The sequence below is a fragment of the Pseudopipra pipra genome, chromosome 2 (genome assembly GCF_036250125.1).
Source record: "Pseudopipra pipra isolate bDixPip1 chromosome 2, bDixPip1.hap1, whole genome shotgun sequence".
NCBI lineage: Eukaryota > Metazoa > Chordata > Aves > Passeriformes > Pipridae > Pseudopipra > Pseudopipra pipra.
The window spans coordinates 78,398,824-78,422,107 of record NC_087550.1 but is presented as its reverse complement, the minus strand read 5'-3'; the positions used below and the strand labels follow the sequence as shown (position 1 = coordinate 78,422,107).

The window sequence follows — 23,284 nt, the reverse complement described above, 5'->3', positions numbered from 1 at the left end:
TGGAAGCAGCAGGTAGGTCTGCAAACTCAGTCTGAGGGTCCTACACTTAAATGAGCAACTCTAAACTGAATGGAGGAAGGCGTCTCTCTTGGGCTGAGATAATCTATCTATAATTTATAAGAATTATTCCTACCTTGAAGCATAATAATCCATAAATTGCTGATATAAAAAAAAATACCAGATTTTCCCTGAGAATGAAGGATACAGAGGCATTGTAAAATTCTTGAAAACAAGTAAACAAAATACAGGCAAACCCCATGGCATGCAAAATTCAGCATCTAGACCTAGTCAGTTGAAGGCTGAGCAGGCCTTTACTTCCTCACCCAAATCACACTTGAAATCATCCATCTTAATTCTATAATTGTAAGACCAACAGCCACTAACCTTGGCACACTGGAAAAATTACATAAGAGGCAAACTCATGCCCTCCAAATCTGAAGGAAGAAATGAGAGAAGTTTCCTGTCAAATGTTCATTTTTCAGGAAAGACAGAGAAATCAAATCCATGAAACAGAATAGCTGAACATCTCCCATTTTTCTTGGTCTTTCTAAAAAATAAAAGATTTCTTTTTCTTTCCTGTAAGAACACAGACTGGTTCACTTGTGGAATAGATTACTATGAAATTGCAGCTATCAAAAAAATTTATTAAAAATTGCCTATTGCTTGGCTATAATGGACAAAATTGTTCTTTGCAGCAAGTAAAACCAAATTTGTCATATAACTCACCTGTATGCTTTTCTGCTGCTCACCTACTCCACACGCTAGGTGCGCATGTGTCAGTTGTGCTTGCATCATTCTTAAAAGCCTTAATGACTGACTTATTTTTGCATGGCATGTGGTGAACATAGGCTGGACTTCTGCAAGCTTTTGGAGCCAGGGAACAGGAGGAGGCTGCGGTGAAAGAACTGCTGCAGGGAAGCAGGCACCAGGAGGGCAGTGCCATGGGCAAGGTTCGCCTGAGCTCTGTTTCTGTGTCCCTATATTGTTTTGGTTGCTCTTTTTAACTACAACAACATCGGTTGATTCTCTAATACCTTCTCACGTGGAAAGGAGCTTGATTGTTTTGGGAGTGTAGCATCACCCATTACAGTGTCCTAAGAAGAGTAGTCCTGTTTTCTGTCCCAGGCTTCCTTATTATCATCATCACTTTTAGAGTTAAAAAGTGATAAGACACCTATTCTTTTTACTCAGATGTCCCTGAAAAATTGGACAAGTTGTGCCAGAGTCAACATGTCCCAAAGCCAACCTCTGATTTCTAAAAAACGGGGTACTTGAATGGACAGGCAGCCACAGCAGTGAAATTTAACAGCATGTGTAAAGTCAGACAGATGAAACCTCTTTATTTATATGGCTTTGAAATACCAGCAGTTGGCTTGTCCATGATGGGTTGTAATACCAGCATGAGGTACCAAATTTCCGACTCTTCCATGCAGCTGTTGCACATCTGCTGTGGCATTGTGGCATGGTTACCTTGCTTTGGTGTCCAGAGGGCAAGGTGTTCCCAAGCATCCTCTGTGAGACTGGCATCCTTCATGATACCGACATCCTCCATTGGACTGGCATCCTCTATGCTGCCATACAGCAGGTGCCATCGGGGCAGTGGCTGGGCATGGCTTCTTCTTATCTTTTTGCTAACACATCTAAACACATGTTGCAAGAAGCTCATTTTCAGAAAGAGGAGACAGACATTGCTGCTTGCTTTCTGGCTTCCCTCCTGCAGCAGCAAGAGTATCAATTAGTAGCATCAAAGATGCCAGTTAATTAGTGGTGGAGGACACCACTGGCTGGAGGACAGTGACACCTTTTCCTTGTATGTCCTCTCGAGAACAGATTAATCCCAGGCGGGTCAAGCAACTGTGCAGCAGATGGCCACAGCTTTCCCTGCCGCTCACCTTGACTGGAGCTGATCTGGCTGCTCAGCACTGCCCACCTTGGTTTCTGCATCACCTTCCCAGGCCTTCATTCAGCCACACAGAATTTGGGGTGAGATGTTCATTTATCAGCTTAGTTTTGGAGATGTAGGTTGCAACCATAAACACTCATGCCAGAGCTATATTTGTCAAAAAACAACCTGCCAGGGAGTGAATTCTTTCAAGTGAAATTTCTATACAGTTGAGTAGATCAATTTAAAGTCGTTATGTACTGGTGCTGCTGCAATAACCTGTGCACATTTTGGCTTTATGATACTCAAATATTATTTCAAATAAAGCTAATCTAACACCTCATTCATCTGTATTGATTCCATAACTAGGGCACTAAAGGCAGTCTGGAAACACCTAGGATCATCTCCAAGCTTTACAATGGACTTTGCCACGCCAATCTCTTTGCACATTCATCTTACCTCTAGATTTAGTTGTCTTCTACTCAGAGTTAGTTATGTTGGCTCCTCTTAATCTGCCAGAGAGGGCAATGACCTCATCTTGCTCAGGTGACCAGGCACCTATGAGAGGATAAATTGCCCTGAGATGATCCTGTAAGAGGTCCCTTTAACTGGTGTTTTTCTTTTGTCCAGAGATTTGTTCCCTTTATTTTTTTAAACTGTGCATTCTTGGCAGTGATATATGGGACATAGACAAAGGCTCATTCTGCACTTCTTGAGCCATTCTGTACATCTTTTTGGCAGAAGCAAGGATCAAGCTCAGTTTCAAAGTGTGCTACACAACTGCTGGTGAAATATTAGGTCTGAAATGATCTTAATTACAGCTTCTTTCCATAAGACTTTTTACTACACTTTACATGCAGTTGGTTACAGACAAAAACACATTCCTTCATCAGCACTGTCAGCAGTGAACAGCCAGGCTGCTCTGGCTGCAGTGCATGTACCACTACAGATGGGACAGCGGGCTCAGGGGCAGCTGAGCAAAGATCAGAGCTAGTTGCACCTTCCTACTTTCTTGTGCCTAAACACGGCTGTTTGAAGAACAGTGATCTTGTCCTTCAACTGCTTTGAAGCTTTCAGAGTCTAACAAGCTTTAACTGCTGAAACTCAACTTCTCAGAGCAAGAAACCACGAAACTTCATTTATATATGTCTCTAAGAACAAGGATTTATTATAATACAGAACTTTTTTATTTTTGTAATAGCTCTCCACCCATCTTTTGCCACAGAAGAGGGTTGCATTTCTCTAAGTTTTGTTTCTACATTTTGCTTAAAAAGAGGTTTGAATGTTGGGACACAGGTGGGTGCTGTGGGGGCACAACACTTTCCAGCTGGGACTGGCACATAGATCTCAGCAGGGTGGTGGGTTTCATGGCTTTAAAAATCTAAAACAAGGAGAAATGTAGCTAATGACATGCTAGAAACATTGGCTTAAAATCAGGAACCAGTTACAACTTGTTTGTTAATTCATGTTCTCAGAGGAAAGTCCTTTTATCTGGATAAGCTGTACTTAACTGCTGCACTTCACAGAACTGGGAATCAAGAAGGTCTCCCAGATGGGGAGGCACCAATGTAGGCTCACCTGCTTTCATGTGCTCCTCCTTTGTCTGGTCTGAGCTGTGTGCTCCAGGTGAAGGCCAAGAGTAATGCAAGCATCTGACAATCTACTTCCCACATGGAGAGGCTGCATCTCCTTCAGCAGGCTTGCCTCTTCAAAGGTGCAAACTGCTCAGAGCAGTAAAGTCAAAACAAAATAGGCACTATTGAAACTTTGCTTTCCTCTTCCTTTGCTTTCCAATGTGCCTAGATTTTCCAGTTTTGAATAACTTCTTGAAAAAGTGGTCCAGCCCTCAAACCTGAAAGTCAGAAGCACTGATCAGCATCCCTGACAGGCAGAGCAGCAGAAAACCAGTCACTGTGGTGTTATCACAGTCATCTGGACATCATACCCTGTTTAGTTGGAGCATCCCAAGTAGTGAGCTTGGCTTTCTCAACATGTCTCAGTCCTGAGCAAACCATGGTTTGAGAAACTGAATGAGCACCAGAAGAAACAAAACACAAGGAAATGCAAAAGAAGTCCTTAATTTGCTGCAGCGATTTACCAGCCATAAAAGATGTTTCCGTGGTGCTAACATCACACAAAATTAGGAGCAGGAGCTTGATAAGGGTTTAAAATGATGAAGAAGAAATGGTAATTGTTCAAACAGAGCCGCTCTGCCCTGTGGGAGAGCAGGGAGAGCTTTGCTGCTTCTGCTCTTCACTCACTTTTCAGTGTGGTGAAGACCAGAATCCCATAAACAGTAAATATTTTTAAGAATGCTTGTCTGAGTCTGCATCCAACCACTTCTCTCTGTCCCAAGGCCTCCTAATTAACATTTTTTTTCCTATGGCTGGAAAGCTGATACTGATGAACTGCTGCTGAGTGGATAATGGCAGATGTATTTGCCTCTGAGCTATTGGCAGCCAAATTATGACTTGATCCAAAGTTACTTAAAAGATCACATCAAGATTTTTTCTTACTTGCATATGGATGCAACTACTTGGTTGCAGAAAAATTTAATCAATGAAGGCAGCAGCAGCACAAAATGTGCCATGTGAGATCAGCTTCAACTGTTGTCAGGAAGGAGAGGTTGTGGGAAGCATTGCTTTTACAATATTGTGATTACACCAAATGCAAAATTTCATTTTGGATTTGCCTTAAACCAAACAATTTCTGAATTCTGGACAAATATAAAGGACTTCTTGAATCAAATTAAATATTGTATTCAACTCCCAAATGCTTTTTAATGCTTTCTTTTCATCAGAGCAGTGGGTTGGGCTTACAAGACTAGCATGGAGGGATGGAATGTTGTATTCAGCAGTGTGGTAGAAATAGGAGTAGGATGCAGATAGACTGAGGTCCTGATCTGGGGTAAAAGATAAATTAAAGAAGGAAATTTCAGTCATGTCACATTTCAGAAGCATGTCCTGACTGCTGAGAATGCCTCCCCATCCCATGTAGTTTTGTGACTGGGGTTTGCACAAATTTTCTCAAGCAGCAAGTATTCCTCAGAGTTCACAGATAACTAAGTCTTGTTTAAACAGAATTTTTTCTTGCCAAAATCTTGTTCCAGGCAAAGACATAATTCAGAATCAATACCAGGTATGTAGCAGAAGTCTGCCTGACTATGCCATACAGAGGTAACAGAACCCATAAAATGACCCCAGAGGAATGTGATTCATGCTTTCCCTCAGACTTAAGATGTGATTAGCCATTGTCAGTCCTATAGTGTATTCATCTCAGAGCTGCAGAACCTCTTTGTAACAAATGTATTCCTCCAGCTAAAAAGAGACAAAGTTGGCAATTTATTGTGTTGCACTGGAGGTTCAGCCATGTTTGGTGGTTTGTAGAGCTTAATCCTCTTAATTTTAAGTTTTATTCAGTGTGGTTGCTTCATTCTGAGAAAATTTTTCAATTGACCCTCAGAAGATGGGGAATCATTTTCAGCCTTTGACAGATTTGATCTCTTATCATTTTGTAACTAGAGATTTGGAGACGTAATTATTTTAATGATTTTTTAATTTGAAAATTATCAATAAGAAGACTAATGATTTCCTCAGAGGGAAAGCTCTGCAATGAAATAACAGAAATGTACAGTAAGAACACAGCCTTAGAGCTGGTTTGGGAGGAGCTGTCTATGAGCCAGCTCTAAGATCAAGATTGTTGCCATGTTCATTTTTGGAAGCCTCCTCCATTGATTTTTCATTTGTGTATTCATTAGACTGAAAGCCCACAAAGTGCAGTTGATAATTACCCTCAATAATCTGGGTTTGAATTCTCTTCAGATAAAGTTGATAATTCGGCTAAGTATCTGAATGGCTGAGGCTGCTTAATACCAGCTCACTACACTGCCTTTCATTTCTTCTCTTGAAGGCCTTTGTGAAGTGAAGCAAGGGCACACACACAGATTATCCTTCACTTTTCCTGGTGGTGAGATGCCAGCTTCCCTGTTGATGTCTATCGTATTTTTGCTGTGGGGCACTCGGGCACAACAAACTTGTTTTAAAGTAAATTAACAATCTGTTATTTTACAATGATGCAAATTGAAAATAGTTGTATCAGGCAGCAGATTAAAATGGTCTTTCCTGCCCATGATTCAGGCAAGATTTTGACCGTTCCCTATTCAAGGGCAGGGATGCAGCAGGTATGGTTCTATTGTGAGAGTTCCCATTCTTTTGTTTTGGCTGGGGGTCTCACCACTCCTCCTTTTGTCCTTTCTTCCCCTCTGCTAAATGCTCCAGATGCAACTTCCAGGCTGTAACTAGGCTCTCATCTTCCCCCTGCCATGGCGGTTGAAGAAATAGTTACTGAACATGCAGAGCACCAAAGACTGTTCCTGGTTGAGACTGCTGATAAGCCTGTTGTTAGTGTGTTTTGCCATGTAATTATCTGTATTTTCTATTTTTTAAATGACTAGCTGAAAGTTTCACAAAATTAAAATAAAATTGGCTTGCTAATGAAAATCAGAAAGATGTGAGAACTGTGACCTTGATAAACTTCTCCATTTTTAAATGTTTCTGGTACAGCATATTGATGCCCAATTGCAAGGAGTGCCTAGGAAAGGGTGCTACGAAACTGCCAGGCGTCAGCAAACAGATAGTTGAACATTTTGATAGTTTTTCATCCTGAGATCATGAAACACCTCACACTTCAAACTACTCTTGTTTCATGGATTAGAAGAGAAAGGGAACAGCTCTGGGTCCCCCGGTAATGTGCTAAAAATAAGTGAAAACATTTCCTTTGCATTATTTTGTCATGCTTTAAATCTGTGTGATGGATTTTTTTTCCCCAAACAATGTGATAATTTAGGTAGATTTCTGTACTGGAAGCCACAACGCAAAAGGTATGGTGAAATTCACACAGCTTCTTTTGTATAGGAGCTGTCGTGCCTGAACATGTCAATGGTTATTTTTAATGTCTCAGCTCTGAGACAGCACTCGACAAAAGACAACTCCTGCAGCGTGCTCAGCACCCACGCTCCCTGCCCCAGCTGCAGGTGCCAGTGGAGGTGATATTGGTGCAGTGGGGGTGAGGGTGCTGTGACAGCTGGTCTCAGGTCACATGTGGATCCTTGTGGCTCCCCAGTTGTGGCAGCCCCGGTGCTGTGGCCACAGGAATTGGCTGGAGTAGGGGGATAATTGCAGTTTGGGATGGTTTATCAGAGGAGATTAAACTGGGGTCTGTCACAGCAGGTTACAAGAACGTGCTTTTGTATTTTCCAGGTTTTCTAATATGTAGAGTTTCAGGCTTGCATCGAGGGGCACATTATAATCAGATTTTTACTTTTTTTTCCTTCTGAATGGAAATGAAATCTTATAAAGCATTTTATTTTGCTAGCCTGGTTATTCTTCCAGCATGGGTCATTACCAAATCACTGCATCGCTGTCGACATGCCTGAAATATTTAGCTTGCTTTAGTTACATTTCTCTCGAGCCCTGACTGGCTGTGTATGCCAGATAACCAAAGATGCGCCTGGAGCTTTACTTTGAGAGCGGAGGTAAGTCATGTTGTGTAGGCTGAGGTGTTCTAGCTTCTGCATACTATTGCTCATGCCTAACAGTCCTTGGAGTCACCTTGCTGCCTTACTCTACAGATTTTTTTAAGTGCTGCAGTGCTGTTTGTTACTAGGTAGAGAGCAAGACTAAAGACTGCTTTGAGGAGGAGATTGTTTCAGCTCTGGAGTGGCAGCATTCAGACACTATATAGATTGTTCTGGTCTCCTGTCTTCAACTGTAGCCATGCAGAGAGAAGCTGTTTACTTATTTTACATGGCTCCCAAATGTCATTTAAGCGTTATTAACAGGAGGGTTACTACCTCCCAAATTTCTAATTAAGGTCTTCCCTTCAGTCTATTAGCAGTGTTTTTGTGGACACATTCTTTAATTAGTTCTGACTTTCTGACTCCAGTGCGGAGCAGTTTTTAACTACTGTCTGCAATGCCCATGAGTGGTGAGTCAACCTATTAAAAATTAAAAATCAATTTTAGTTTCACCAAATGAACCAAGTGCTATTTCATCTTATTTTCATTATCACAGCATCTGAGAGTGCAGGTAGTGGTGAGAGCTTTACAAACAGAGAGCAAAGACAGCCACCTTAACAGGTCCAGGGCAAGGAAGGGATTATACCTCCGTGACCCTATCAGACCCTCATCTGAAGGCAAGCAGGGGATGTGTAGTAGAAAGAGATGCAAGACACTGTATACTTGGTAGGACGGGGATGCTGAAGGCCTTAGGTTTTGATGTCTTCCCTGATGTGGGTGCTGACCTGGGCCCACCTGCCAGCAGCTCTAAGGGAAGGAGACTGACCCCACAGATGCTTCCCCTCCTAGTTATGCTGCTCTGCAAAGGCATCTTGTTTTTTCATGGCCCTTTCATGTCTTAGAAACTTTAGGCAGAAAAACTCTCAAGATAATGGCTTATCCTAAGCTGAGGTCATTTAGCTGGGTCCATATTTACCTTTTGAAATCATACCTATACTCTCAGAATGTAGACATTCAGCCTGGGCCCAGTGCACACTATGGCTCCTATCCTGGGTGTGACAGGAGTGTGGGGTAACATTACATCAAATCCCAGCTAATGATTACCAGCCACCAAAAACTCTCCCCTCCACCTCCCACTGATGCCCCTGTACACCTTCAAGGAGATAAACTGGCAGAAAACTCCCCTTCTTCTGGCTGAGAATTGGAGCAGGGACATGGCTGAGCCTGGGCCAGGGCAAGAAGAGGAACCGGGTCCAGGGGGGGCCACCATCATCCATTCCAGTGGCTGCTAGTATTTCATCAACTGTAATGAGCAATGTGTGGACACCAGAGTGTCCAGAGGGATTGGAGGGGGAAGGAAACTAATCTGGAACAAGGAAAAAGATGGCTCCCCTAGAATATATGTGAGTATTCACATCTAGCTTTGCAGCCCTCAGATAAGAAATATTTTGAGGCACAGAGCTGTGATTGAACCCTTTGTTCACACTGCCATGATTGGATGCACACTGGTACAGAAATCTGCTCAAAGCCACTTGCAAGATCAAGGCTTTTCTTTGTAGCTTGTTTGGAACAAATATGGTCTCTTTTTCTAAAATGCTTCACATCCCTGCAGCCTTTGCAAACAGAGAAAATGATGCTAGCCCACTGAAACATTCCTGTGAAAACTTTGTTGGCTCAGACTTGGTGCTCACCTTTGTACTCAGGCTTGATTTTCTAAGTGTGTGCATAATTATTAATGTATTCATTAAGAGTATTTCCCATGGTGTCAAACAACCCTAAATAGATATAAGAACAGAGGGTCAGTCAAACCACTGCGCATAAAAGGTGACAAAAAAATCTGTGAAGAACAGGTCAAGAGGAGTCTAATTACAGTGTGCATTTTGAAAAAGATTCACTTATCATTTTGGGAATATATTTTTAAATTTAAACACTCACACTTCTTATTGATTCTGTGTTAACTAGAATTAAGGATAAATTGAGTTTTCACAGTTCCAAATACAAGGATTCTGTTGTGCATATAATTTAAAACATATTAGATCATATTAACTGCTCTTTTAAAAATACGTTAATCCAAAATATTGACATTGTTTGTCAAAATTTCTTATTTGACTAGACAGTTTGCCACAAGTAGAACATAAAAAGTATGCTTCAAAGTGTTTTCTGGGCAATGGCAGTATTCCCCAAGTATTTTTGCTTGAAACAAGTATCTATCATCTGAGTGGTAAAAATTATGCAGTACCAAATTACGAAGTGCTGGGAAAGAAGGTTCAATTCAAGGACCTTTACTGTAATTTTGGCTGAATGTTTTGTCTAAGATCAGGGCCAGCGAGGAAGGAGGACTTTCAGAGCTCGATTAATAGATTGAAAAAAGGTATAAAGAGGAAGAGTTTAAATGCATTTGACATTGGAGAATATTTTGGATGAAAGAACCTGGAGCTAAGTCTGACTGGGTGTAAGAATCAAAAACCTACTGCAAGGATAATTGAACAATGGGACATGTTGCCTTGACAAGTTGTGCAGTCTCCATCCATGGTGGCTTCCAGCATCCAACAGGTCAAAGTAACATGATCTGAAGACAATGCTAGACTTGTTCTGAACAGTAGGTTGGACTTGAGGCCTCCTGAGGTCTCTTGCTGCCTGAGTGACTTGGTCCTTCGGAGTGGATGGGTCTATCACAGCCTAAAGTGAAGTGGTCTCCTAGCAAAACCTCCAGTCCCAAACACCTGACAAAGTCAGTTTGGAGTTCATTGAGTTTGACTGCCCAGAACAACCCAGAGCTCATGACCAGTGTAGGGGAGCTTCAGCCATAACCAAGCCAGGATCTTTGCATGGCAATGGGAGCATGAGCTGCCCATCTGTAGAACCATGAGCTCTATTGCTACTGTCCCCCTGCCTAAAATAGGCCCAACCCATTTAGGTCAGACCTATAACCTAGGGGGCTGCTCAAGGAAACTATTTCCCTCCCACCAGTGGTGGGGAGAGCCTCTAGAAAAGGTGCAGAAGCAGAAGAGAGGGCTGACAGGGCAGTGTTGGTCTCTGCACGTCCCTGGGAGCAACCTCCCTTGGACGGAGGACCCAGCCCTGGGGCCCAGCTTGGGGACCCAGCTTGGGGCCCCTCGTCCTGGCCATTTTGCCTTGGTTTGCTTTCATGGTCCAGCACCTGCACTGCTGAGGTGCCCTGTAAGATTTATTGGCATGGAAGGATCCACACAGCAGACACAAACAGGGAATCACCCTTGATGGCCAGGTCCTCAAGGCCCCTCTGCCTTTCTCAACACAAAGGGACAATGTCTTCATGCACTGGCATGCGAACTCAGTGACACATCCATGGTCCAAAGGTGCCTGAAATCACCAATCACCAGGAGGATATTTGGGGACCACTGCTCACTCCCATCCCAAGGTGGTTGCCAGGGATGGGGCTGTTTGGGGCTCTGGTGAGACTCTGTGCAGCTCTTCTGCGTTTTGATGCCAGTGAAAAACCATGAGGCTTGCCAGGCATCTGGACCCAGAGGAGCTGTGCTACCTGGTACATGAGAGGAATGACCTCCAGCATCCCAATGGACACCAGAATCACTGCAGCCAGGACTTGGCTCAGCACACATTAAACAAGCCCTGTGAGGAAGGGGGAAAACCTACTCACTATGTCCTCTGCCACCCACCAGCTGATTGGCTCAGGGTTGCAGCCAGTTACTCAAGCACAGGTTGCAGGAGGCTTTTATTGCATCTCAAAAGAGAAAGCCTAATCTCCTCACATCTCCAGCAGAACATCCCACCTGTTTTGCAAATCCTTTGGTGGTATTAGTCATTTATGACTATTAGCAACGCTTTTCCAGGCCTCCCTTTGCAGCCGGTAACTAGGAGAAAAAAAAATTATGCTGTAACAGAAATTCTTTGTGTATCTAAATCACAAACATCAGCATTGTGATATCCTAACAGCTATCATCTTTATTTTTAGGATATTTAATCAGTTTGGATGCTTTTATATATATTTTATTCAGATCGCTTTGCCCTAACACACCTCCCAATTCTGGTTGCTATGGTGTAACAATGATTTCTCTCTTAGCTAAAAATAAACCTTCAGCAACAAATGTATAAGCCATTAAAAAACCAAAAACAAATTAAACCAAACAAAAAGAAAAGAAACTGTGATGAAAACAAAGCACCGCCCTATGCACCAATTCATGTTACCCCCTACAGCTGCTTCTTTGGCATCACTTGTACAAGGATGGACACTCCCTGCCTCCCCTTTCATATTTACTCGCTTTTATATTCTGCTTGAAAGGCAGTCAAATACCTAAAACATTGCAAACTTTCAAAATGGCATTAAAATCAAGTGCCATAAGAGACACTGCCTGTCCTCAGTGAGGCAGAACTGCCTGTCCTCAAAGCCTCTGTAGCTCCTGGGCTCTGTTGGGAGATATCTTTTCTTTCTCTGTAATGAAACCAAGCATGAGAGAAAACCTCCCTCCGCAAAGAGGCTGATGGCAGAGAAAGCTGGGGCATAAGCTGCTTGTTTCCCCAGTGTGGAGGCCAGGCCCAACCCCTTACCTGCCCAGCAACCTGCCACCTTGGCAGGGTGGCAGTGGTTGGAGGAAGTCCTACTGCAGTCTGGTACAAGGCGTTCCATCCCTCCTGGTGAAAAATTCTCTCCTTTGCAGCTATATGTTTTGCTCAAAAATAAAGTGGTATGCCACATATTAAACAACAAATTTAAATTAATAAAACTGAAAGACAAATGAGTCACCTATGAGCATCTCCACATGATTTGCAAGTGCTGATTTAGAGGTGCAGCAGGCTACAGCCATGTTACAAAAAATAATGTTGGTAGGTTCAGGGAGGTGTTTTCTTTCACTTTTGATTACAAAAACCTTTGTTTTTCTTATAATCATATTGTGGGTCCTGTGCAAAAGGAAGAGGGCAAGTCTGGCCAAGTTTGTCCTGCCCTGCCCTCATGCCCAAATGACTTGGTAACCTCTGCACAGAGCCTTGGAAAGAAATGCTTCAGCTACGCAGATCCTAACACGCCTGTACAAGGGTGTGGAGGAGAACATGCAGCTTGTTCTGCTCCTTCCTACAAAAACAGCTGTTGGCCAGCCCCAGTGAACACAGGGCAAAATGATAACGTGGATGTTTCTGAAGTTCAGTTAGAGAAATGAGATTGAAGCAAAGAAACAAGTACTCTCTCTGAGTTTGTGGAAGATGATTGGGCTCTTTCCCAAACTGTCCATATTTGCCGAGTCCCTACATTTGCTGGTTCTCATGCTCCTATTTTAGACAGCCTGTGAGACTGATGCTTGTCTGTTTTAGTAAACACAGTAGCTAGATAAAGGAGGGAGAGGAGCAACTCCTGCCCCCAGGGACTGCCTGGCTCCTGTCCATGCAGCAAAGCTACTTGTCTTTGATGTCATCAGCACTCTGCTGATAACAATATACATACATATAAAATATACCGATAATGTTGCTGTCCTCTTTTGAAGCTGCTATAATAGCAGAAAGGTTGGTGACTTTGTGAGTGCTTTCTCGTCAACCTGCTTCCTCAGCTGCCATGGTGACAGCCAGCAGGTTAATTCTGATGGTTCCACAGCTAAAGCCCGGCAGGTCTGGGGCAAGGAAAGCGCTGTCCTCCAAGGCATGTGTGTCAAGGCTGGGAAGCTCAGCGGGTGTTCCTCAGTCCACAGCAGAGGCATATGCTTTTAACATGTTTGAGATGGGTGCCCAGCCCCTGTCCAACAAAACTAGATGGAGCATGGGAGTTTTCTGTAATTGGCAGGTCTTTTAATCCATGAGATGCCCTGGGGCTCACCACTGGTGTGAGATACTAGCACAGTGGCTAACCAACCCCGCGGGCTCATCAGCTGAACTCCTTGTTTTACCTGTTTCTAATGTCAGCATTTTAATAACTCCCCCCATCCCTACCTGCGAGAAGAGCAAAGCATTGCCAGAATACAGATGGCTTGAAATCCCATCCCAAATTTGTACCTATGTCCACACAGCACAGGCCATCACTCTCCTATTTTTCTTCCCAAAACATGACCCCAGGCTTGGAGCTTGTATTTGGGTAAGAGAACTAGGCTGTGCTTTGTAGATGGATGGATCAACATCTCAGGCACAACACACCACTGCTGGGCCAGCATCCCAGTTCTGACCTGGGAACCTGCAGGTCTGGAAAGGCTCTCCAGAGGCACATTTGATGCTCCTTCCTCCCCTTACTCTTGAGCTTTGATGAACAGACAGGCTTCATACCACCCCTATCTTCACTACTGACAGCAGCCACAGCAAAGAAACCAACCTCCTTACCACTACGGAGGGGCTTTTTGAACATTTCTTTTCCATAGTTGCACTGTCCAGCCTCCTCCGTCTTATATCTTACCAGCACAGGTTTGAACGAATGGAAGAGCACCACAGGTGTTTTCCACATGTACTGTGCTGCTGAGCTCATGGTGGAGGGAGCCATGAGCTGAGCAGGGATGACAGGGAAGATGGAGTGAGCGAGTGCTTGTAGAGCCTTTCTGTGCTTCCTGCGCTGAACCCACGTCAGTGTCCCGCCCCTTGGAGGGATGTGGTCTTCCACTCATTCTCTTCCTCCTCTGGAGTGTGGTAAAGAGTGAGAAGATGGTGAGTCTGTCTGCAGTTTCCAGGACATGGCAGGGGGGCTGTGGACTGCTTTTCCCCCAGGGCCTGGCTCCTGTGGAGGGCGCACATCAGCCCACCAGCAGGGAAATTTCAGGAAGAGTCGCTTAACATTAAAATTGCTTTTGGGAAAGACAACGAAGAAAAGCAGATCCCATACTCACCAAAGCTGTCTGTGCTGGGCTCACAGAAACACTCCTCTGCTGCTCCACTCGACTTTCTGTTTTCCTTTAGAGCTCACATTCTTTTCCATTCTGCTGCAGGAGGTCAGGTCAGTTTTAGAGAGCTTTAAAATCCCCATTGTGGTGTTTAATAATTTTTCCAGAGCATATTCCCTGTGTTCTATTCTACTCCTCTCTTTGTTATATTGTATATCCATATTTCTTTCTGGACATGTGACTCCTATCAGTTACAGAAGCCCCCTCCCTCCTGAAATTATTTATTCCTAGTTCATCCTCTTGGAAACCAACTGTTTTCCAGCTCTGCTTTTAATAGATGTAATTTCTCTTGACAGAACTCTAAACCTGAGATTCTGAGAACAAAAATCCTTCTGTTGATTATCAGTATTGTCATTGTTTGGGCTTTATTTATATTGTTTCTTTCTACCTTTCCTCACAAAGAGAGGCAAACCCCACTATGATGCACTGCCTATCATGACTGTCAACTATCTGGCAGTGTCATTAGTTTCACTGGAGCCAGAGGGATTTCTCTGCATTCAGCTAAATGTATTTGTGTGTGTTTTTCAGGCTTGAGAACAAAAAAAAAAAAAGAAAAGAAAAAAAATAGAAAAAAAATTACAATATCTGAAAACTTTTGATAATTTATGGGTCTAGACTTACACCTTGCTAGTAGAATCCCTGTGGAGGGATTCTACACAAATTGCCACTGGTCTGAAACGGGATCATGCAAGCTAAAATAGCCCCATGCTGCCTCACTCCAAACTGCTTGGCATTTTTTGCTGTCATCTGTCTGGTGGACCTAAAACAGGAAGGGTGCCTCAAAACACAGCATGTTTATGGCCAAAAGAACCCTTAGAGCTGTTCAGTAAATACAAAGAGAATAAGGGGCTAAACATCAAGAAATATTTTTATTTGAGTTTATCTGAAAAACCCGTCCTGGGGGCTTCTTCAGGAAACATGGTGTTACTTAAAAAGAAGCCATACGCTGATGCACTCATGGCACTTCCAGCATTGAGTACATTACAAACATATTACTTTAAGGTCAAACAGGTAGCAAATATGTGTGAGAATCTCGCATTGGCCTCGTAAGGGCTTAAAAATCACAGGATTTTAACGACCTCTTCCTCCTGTGAGCCACTCCCTTAGTCACTGAATTGTTTTCCTGCTCCTCGGACATCATCTGGGAATGGAAGAGAACTGCACAAAGACTGTGTTCTGGTCTCTGTTCATATGGGCAGCATGTGCTCCTGCCCCCTCTGCAGAAGAGGCACTTCCAGATGACAGACAAGTATTTTAACATCACCATTAACTGAGAGCCTGGCTTGCTCCTGGGCACATCAAACATCTGCACAGTTGTGCCTTTTGGCACCTGGCTGCATGAATCACCAAACCACATCTGCAAGTCGCCTCACTGCATGGCACTGCTGCCAAATCATTGCCTGAGGGGTGCATGGCAGCTGGGGGAGGGAAAGGTGAAGGGGTTTTCATAGGTGTATTCCATCAGGACTGCACGTTCGAAGGATGACATTTCCCCCTTGGTCAGCATGGGACCAGTTGAGAGCTGAGGACACTGTTTGGAGGGGGCTGGACATCCCCCTAGGACAATCAGTGTCTGCCAAGTGGACACCATACCTATGTGAAATATCAAATTTTGGGCTATTGTCCAGTGGCCTGAAATACTCACTGAGCTTTATCTGGTTGCCTATGCTGTTCTTCTTGCTCTGGTTTCACTCAAAGGCCTGTATTTCTGTTGGATGCTGTAAGGGAGATGCTTTCTTTAGCTTAGCACCATCCTTTGTAAAATCATGCCTGGAATAGGTATCTAATGAGGTCAGACATAATACAAGCGTATTCATGTACATAGATGTCTATGACTCACCCTGGCCATTCATGACACAGCCCTTGCTAAGGGTGTGACTGTGCTTAAAACTACAGGTGCCCTGCATTGTACCTATGTATAGGTAAATATAGGCATACTCGTGTGTGTGTGTGTGTGTGTGTGTGTGTATATACATATAAAAAGTGTGTAAATCTGTATTTATATTAAAAATACATATGAAACTAAAACAAATATATATGTAGTTAGACTTTGATAGCACTACAATCAAATGGATTATAACTCACCTTCGAAAGTACACGTTGCTATTTGCTGGTACTGTGAGTAGTTTAACTATTGGTAAGGTCTTTTTGTGTGTGCACATAGCTGCTGAATTAAGAAAATTAGCTGATGTCTCTGTGTAAAAGTATAAGTAATAAATATGTAACAGAGGATGTTCTGAACTTGCACTCACTCCTCAACCAGTTCAGAAATCTAGGTGAGAGTATCCAGCATGTTAGGGAGGGCTCTTAGCCATGGCTCATTAATGCTTACCTGTCCCAAGAAATATGATGCACCTGGGTCCTGTCATCAGGACGTGAGAGTGGGCACAACTCCCCCAGAGCCTGCACTAAGGGCTGTTTTTCTACCTCATATACTGCTGTGGGCCAAAGCAGATCTTCTTTACCCAGCCTGCTCACAGGCAATAGAAGTGTCCCAACTCCTCTGGTGGGATTCCAAATTTCCGGCTTGTGACAGATTCCAAGATTTTTGACATTGTTTCCAGATCAAAGCCAGATTGAAATTTCCCCATAGATCATGTTCCTGGTGGAAAAAGAATCTCTTCGGGATCAGAAAAAAACCTGATTTCAGTTTAAAACGGAAAAATATTTTGGAACAATTATTTAGAAAATATATATCAGAAAATGTCTGTTTTTCTACATGTGCCCATATTAAAAGAAAATATGTTAGGAGATAACACCATAAGCTACTCCAAATATTTGTTTCCCTCCATTTAAAACAAACAAACAAATAAAAAACCAACCACCCCCACCCCCCGGTATGTTCTAAGAGGATATTCTGGATTTATCAAAATGCTTCTGGGCATAAAATACCCAAGCAGAATGACCCTCACTTGGTTTCAGTTCCTTGAAACCTCTGTAGGGGCTTGCTCCTTCCTCCAGTGGCACACCCTGGTTGCCCCTGTGGTAGCCGTGGGAGCTTCAGCAAGGAAAAAGTGACTGCAGCCTCTCAGCCAAGTCCCACCTCAATCCACAGCTGCTCTTGCAGCTGCAAGGGAGGTAAATGATGCCCTTGATGCTCTCTGGGATGCTGGAGCTGGCCAAGCACAGAGGTGGGAGACAATTTTTAGAGGTCAAAAGTTAATAGAACATTTCTTATAACACAGACACCTTGACGATAAGCACACAGCTTTGGCAAGCAGTTCTGGAAAGTGCATGCATACTCCTCTGAGCTCCTTGAGCTTTGGTGTAAAAGGGGCTCTGTTGTTAAATTAAAGTAGCAAAAGCACAAAAAGTCTTGAAGAACTTGCGCAGTGACTCTGAGAAGTGCTTTGTCTGGAGCAAGGGAAGGAAGTGAAGGGATATGGGAAAGCAATTCCTCTGAGAGCCTCCTTCTGAGTAGGGCTGTCCATATCTGCACAAGGAAATGGTGTATGTGTGCTTATGGAGGTGGAGATGTCTGCATGGGGTTGTGTTTTTTTGTTCTAAGTTAACGGGTCTGTCCAGAAAAAAGCGGGTTTGGTAAAACAACCACAGCAATACTTTCAAGCTTTTTCCTACTTCTTTTCCTTGATCTTACTCTAACTTGTCTTTATTGGTATAATTAATGCAGGACTAAATCTTTAATTGTCTACATACATATTTGCCACAGTACTGCTGTCCACGGGGGCATTATGGCATAGCTAGGATAGAGTCATGGAGCTCAGAGATAATTGACTAATGTAGCAGCAGAAGATTGCACAGCTCATTTTGGTCTGCATTTTGTTGAGCAAGGGCCAAAGTATTTTGGCACTAACATACAATTTGATGTGAGACAGTCGAAAGGATCAGCCCACAAAACTGTTGTGACATACTGATAGTCTCCATACATCTATGTCAGTCTGTAAATACCATTTTCAGCCAAGGCTTTCTTTTGAATAGTTATAAGACTTGGAAAATTTTCTGTTCAGACTGGGACTTTCTTGGGCAATGGCAGAAAAAAAATCTGAAAATGCCTCCTGGCATTCTGTGTAGCACTGGTGGGATTTGGGATCTGGGGATCCAAGCAATGGACACTTTGCAGGAAGAGTGCAGTTTGTCATTATTTCACTACCTGCCCTTACCCCATCACTCCTGCTTGCCACCTCCCAGCACTGATGTCCATGTGGCCTTCCAGTGACATGGGTCTCATAGGAGACCAACCAGGTCTGCTGCTGTATTGGGTTTCCATGGTCATGTTTTGGTAGCGGGGGGGCTACAGGGGTGGCTTCTGTGAGGAGTTGCTAGAAGCTTCCTCCATGTCTGTCACAGCCAATGCCAGGAGGCTCCAAGATGGATGTGCTACCAAGGCTGAGCCAATTGGAGGTAGTGCTAATGTCATCAGTAGGACAGAGGTGGGCAAGATCCTGGGAGGGGACAGAACTAGGTCATCTGACCCAAATTAACCAAAGGGATATTCCATACCATAGGATGCCAGCTCAGACATAAAAACTAAGAACAGGAGGAGCAAGGGGGTCATTCATTATTTACAATGTTTGCCTTCTGGAGCAACTGCTACGTGTGCTGAAGCCCTGATTACTGGGAAATGGCTGAACACCCCTTGCTGATGGGAAGTGAAGAATAAACCTTCTTTTTCTCTCTTTGCTTGTGCATGCACAAACTTTCACTTTTGCTTTTTAAAATTGCTTTATCTCAACCATCAAGGCGTTTTCCATCTTATTCCCTCTCCCCTGTCCAGCCGGGAAGGGGAGTGATAAAACAGCTTGGTGGGCACCTGGCCTTCAGCCAAGGTCAACCCAACTCAGCTAAAAAAGTTAAGTTAAGCAAAATTTCTATGTTAAAAGAGTAAGCCTCTTTTAATGCTGTCTGCCAGTGGCCTCTAAAAAAGAAAAAGGAAAAATCACTCTTTTGAGTGGAAGGAAGGAAAGAGTTGCTAAAATTTATGTTAGGCTTGTGTGCAAAATCCATAGATTTTTCATGCTGGCAAATGAAGACTGGATATATCAACAAAGGTGTTAGAAATTGAGTTACTGAGACTACAAATAAAGAAAGGTGCCTGATTGTAGAGCAGGGCATGAGCTTGAGATTGTACAGTTGCCTGCTTGCTACAAATGCAGGTCCAGGGTCCAAGTACCTTTGCTCTTCAAAAACAAAAATTACCTTTTAGAGGGTTGTTTTCACAGAGTTTGAAGTAATGCCTGTGCATTCACCCACTAGTTCAAGATACTCATGAGGTTTCTGATCAAATTGCTTTGGTTTTTTGGATGCTGTTTTTTCTAGGCCCAGAGTTACTGGAGTAAGGGTTTTCACAAGGTGACACACCTGCAACACACTAAAGGTGGTCAAGGTGGCCTCAGTCTCTAGGTGGTCTCAGTTACTAGTCTCATGCCCCTCACTTACTAGTCTCCAGCAATGCCGGGCTGCCTCCCTGCAGCAAGGTATGTGCTACCACCACCCTCCTGCCTTGCCACTGAGGCTTAGGAGTCCCAGGACAGCAAGTTCACTCCTGTATTTACAAGTAACCTGTAGCTATCCCGCGGGTCTATCGCTAGTGAGCCAGAAAGCCTGCCTACCTGACCTTTGGTTGGCTTGTGCTACATTTTAGCTTCATTTTCTGTCATGTCTTCAATTATTCGTTCACTCAAAATTTGTTTTATAGGGTTGTAAACCAATGAAGTAGGATTAATGAGTGTGTAAACAGCTTGGATCATACTCTCCTTTCTGTTTCTCTTACTAGCTGGGTTCCTGTGTTATGGTATCTGTCTCTCATTTGATAGATCAGAAATCCTTACTATCAGACTGCCAATTTCATGGGCCAGTTCCCTCAGCACTGGGGATGGAGATTATCTGGTCTTTTTAGCTGGAATATATTAAACTGAGTATAGCTTCCATCTGTAGTGGGGTAATTTCCATTTCTCTGAACATTTCCATTAGTCATCCTGGCTCTGACCCTACAGTCTAGATAATTATTCTTATTGAATTTCAGTGCCATGCTAGTCTCTTATTTTCTGAGACCTAAATAAATTGTTACTCCTTTAATCTGAGCAGGAAGCTGAATGTCAGGATCTCATAGATAATTTCATTTAGGAATGTAAATCAACAGGAGGAACCAAGTGGCTCTGAAGAAGTTTTATTTGTTTGCTTGCAAGGAGTTGCAAAGTCCAGATCAAAACACTCTGAGGGGCTCCCGGCTGCCTGTCCCAAGCCCATATGGATGGTGCTGGAGCTGCCAAGCGCAGGCTGGGCTTCCCACAGAGCTGGGGCTACTGTCACTCTGGCCACCCTATCCCACCAGCAGCCAACTGCAATGCCTCCAGTCAAGCACACAAGCTTCCACACAACATTTTGTTAATCTTTGAGAAAATTTTGTCATTAGCGGCTTCTTTTAAGCCCCTTATTTGAAAGGGTAAGCTGCTGATTTCCACATGGGTTAAGCAATCCAATAACCAGTTTTTGTATGATTCCTTCTTTATGAAAGAGTAGGATATTTCTTCTTGCCCCAGTTGTACACAGTATTTTCACATTGCCAAACACTCCTAGCAGGATGCAATAGCTACAGAGGTCTCTGCTACTTCTTTTTTCTTCTTTGCAAGGTCTAACCAGATCCCAGCTGGGGTTATTTCTCACATGTTATGGGGTTATGGCGTTATGATCTCACAGTTTGATCTCAAATGTGTGATTTCTTTCTTTTCCTTTCCATTTTTTCCTTCTTGGTCTCCGCTCATAAGAGCGTTTATGAGACAGTTATGATGTGCCCTGGAGTCTTTCCATGCCCCTTGCCCTTCCTGTCTGGGGTACCATTTTCTGGTGTCCTTTGGTGGGTTGTCCAGAACAGAGTGCAGAGGGACAGCACTGGTGTTGGTGATGCCTTCTCCAGCAGCCATGTGACATTCCTCAACCCCTGCTACCTGCCACAGCCAAGCCAGGCTCACCAGCCTCTCACTTTCTGCTGAGCACTCTTCACTGTGACATCATGGTCCAGGGCCATGATGCAACCATACAACCCCCTGCATCAGTGTGATGGGAGACATGCTACACAGCAGGAGCAAGAGACATGGCAAGATACAACAGCCATGACACAGAAAGTCAAAGACCCTTTTTCCATAATTTTATAATTTGCATTTGTAATCTTTCCATTAACTTAACCCAAATCTGTCCACTTGGTCCAAGGTCATCTTGTAGAGTTTTTCTGTTCTGTATGGATAACAAAGTAGGTTGCGATAATATCACCCTTGTTTGGCTTGATGACAAGTAAGCTGTTGCATCCAAGAATACCTGGGGTTGCTATTAGTAGAACTATTTTCCAGCTAGTAACTCTGGGCTCTAGGTCTTTCAAAGATGTGATTCTCAGGAGCACCTATTTCTGATGAAACTGCAAAGTACTCCCCCACTTCTAAAGCTGCTACTAGGAATGTGTGGCAGAGCACACTGAGCCCCTTTCACAGTACCTAGCTCCTCAATCATCTCTTCCAAAATTAGCTGATAATATCCCATGTTTTCTCTTTCTGTTGGTTGCTCTGTTTCCTTAACAGGTGACAGATAGGTCACTTGTTCTTTCCTCCTGTCTGTTTGTCTGTCTTTCTATCCATCTATTATCTTTTATCTACATGTCATGGTTATTGCTCTTGCTCCACCACTATCTGTACATTTTCTTCCCTCTGATCACTCAGTGACCTGCTCCCCAACGAGTTTGCAAACACTGCAGTTGTGTGTTTCTGATCTTATCCATAACGTACCTATATCGAGCCCAGCCCTTCACCCTCTGTGCTTCAGACTGTCTGAAAGCTTTTTTTCAACATCAGGGTTTTCCTTCTGTCCTTCCTTTTCTTATTCCTTGGTCCATAGATATCTCTGCTTTTAAATTACTTTGTCTCTGTAGTAAAATCAAGTACATGACCTTTCTGAGTCTCACACAACCTCCTCCTCCCCTTAATCTTTTTTTTTTAAACACTTCTAGGCTTGTCAGCATTTATCCCACCAGACTGGTAGCTTAAGCATATGGGAGAAGTGAAGCCTTTTTGCCAAGAGAAGTCCTGTTGCTGGAAACGTCTGTTATTACATCAAGAATGTGATGATGTTATGTTCATGCTGTGCTGCAATGGGCTTTCTTTGTCCTGGATCCCTGAGTCCTTCTCAACATTATTGTCAAAAACTTAAAAGAATTTGCTGATTATTTGGTGCAAGTTAATCAAGCTGAAAAGTAGATTAACTGCATTAATTCACTTTCATTTAGCTTTTACTGGAGTTTACTTCTTCAGCAGTTATTTGCTGAATTTGAAGTTTGCTTACTTCATCTTGTGAACAAATCTTTGTGTATTATCCACCTCTGTAGGTGCCCATTGCTTTTATCTTTTAAGGTTATCAAGGCAGGAGTAGATGTACAAGACAGCATCTTAGCTTCTCTGCCCTGCCCCCTGGCCCCCTGGCTGTGTCTGGAAATGCTGAGATAGAAGTGCCACTGACTCCTGTTGGAATCACATGGACAGTTGCACCTCTTGGGTTTGCCAGACACAACCTGGCAGGAGAGAAGTGCTCCAAGGAGAGCAGTAGCAAATCCAATTGGTGTGATGTTGTCAAAACAAGCCTTCAGGCCAAAAGGCTTTTGCAGACATAGATTGAGCTCTTTGAGTAGTCATCATACCCCCTACAGCTGACTGTAGTCCCCACTTGCTGGGATTTTCACCATGACAGCAGGACCCTACCACAAGACATGTGAACACTTATCATGCTGCTGTGGTGTCCCTTCATTATGCTAAAATCTCTGGGGATGTTGCACTGAAACGGAGTGGGAGCACTCACACAATCCTTTATAAGGCCGCCTGTGTGGCTGCCCATCAAGGGGACATGAACATCTGGGGTGGGATTCCCTCTCAAAAGTGGGAATATACACCTAAATATACACATCTAAATATAGGTGACTAAAGATGAACCAGATACAAACACCCCACTGCAGTTAATGGAGCTTGAAGAGTCACTCAGATAATTAGATTTAGGTATCTACTGGAAGGTGAGAGGAATAAATTTAGGAGTCCAATGACTGAA

At 43.4% G+C, this 23,284-nt stretch overlaps 1 long non-coding RNA gene across 1 annotated transcript; it reads left to right on the top strand.

Annotated features, from left to right (window-relative positions):
- Positions 1-20,936: 20,936 nt before the first annotated feature.
- Positions 20,937-22,328, top strand: LOC135409902 (uncharacterized). Its single transcript, XR_010428417.1, has 2 exons — positions 20,937-21,452; positions 22,200-22,328. It is a non-coding gene; the product is annotated as an uncharacterized LOC135409902 (long non-coding RNA).
- Positions 22,329-23,284: the final 956 nt, after the last annotated feature.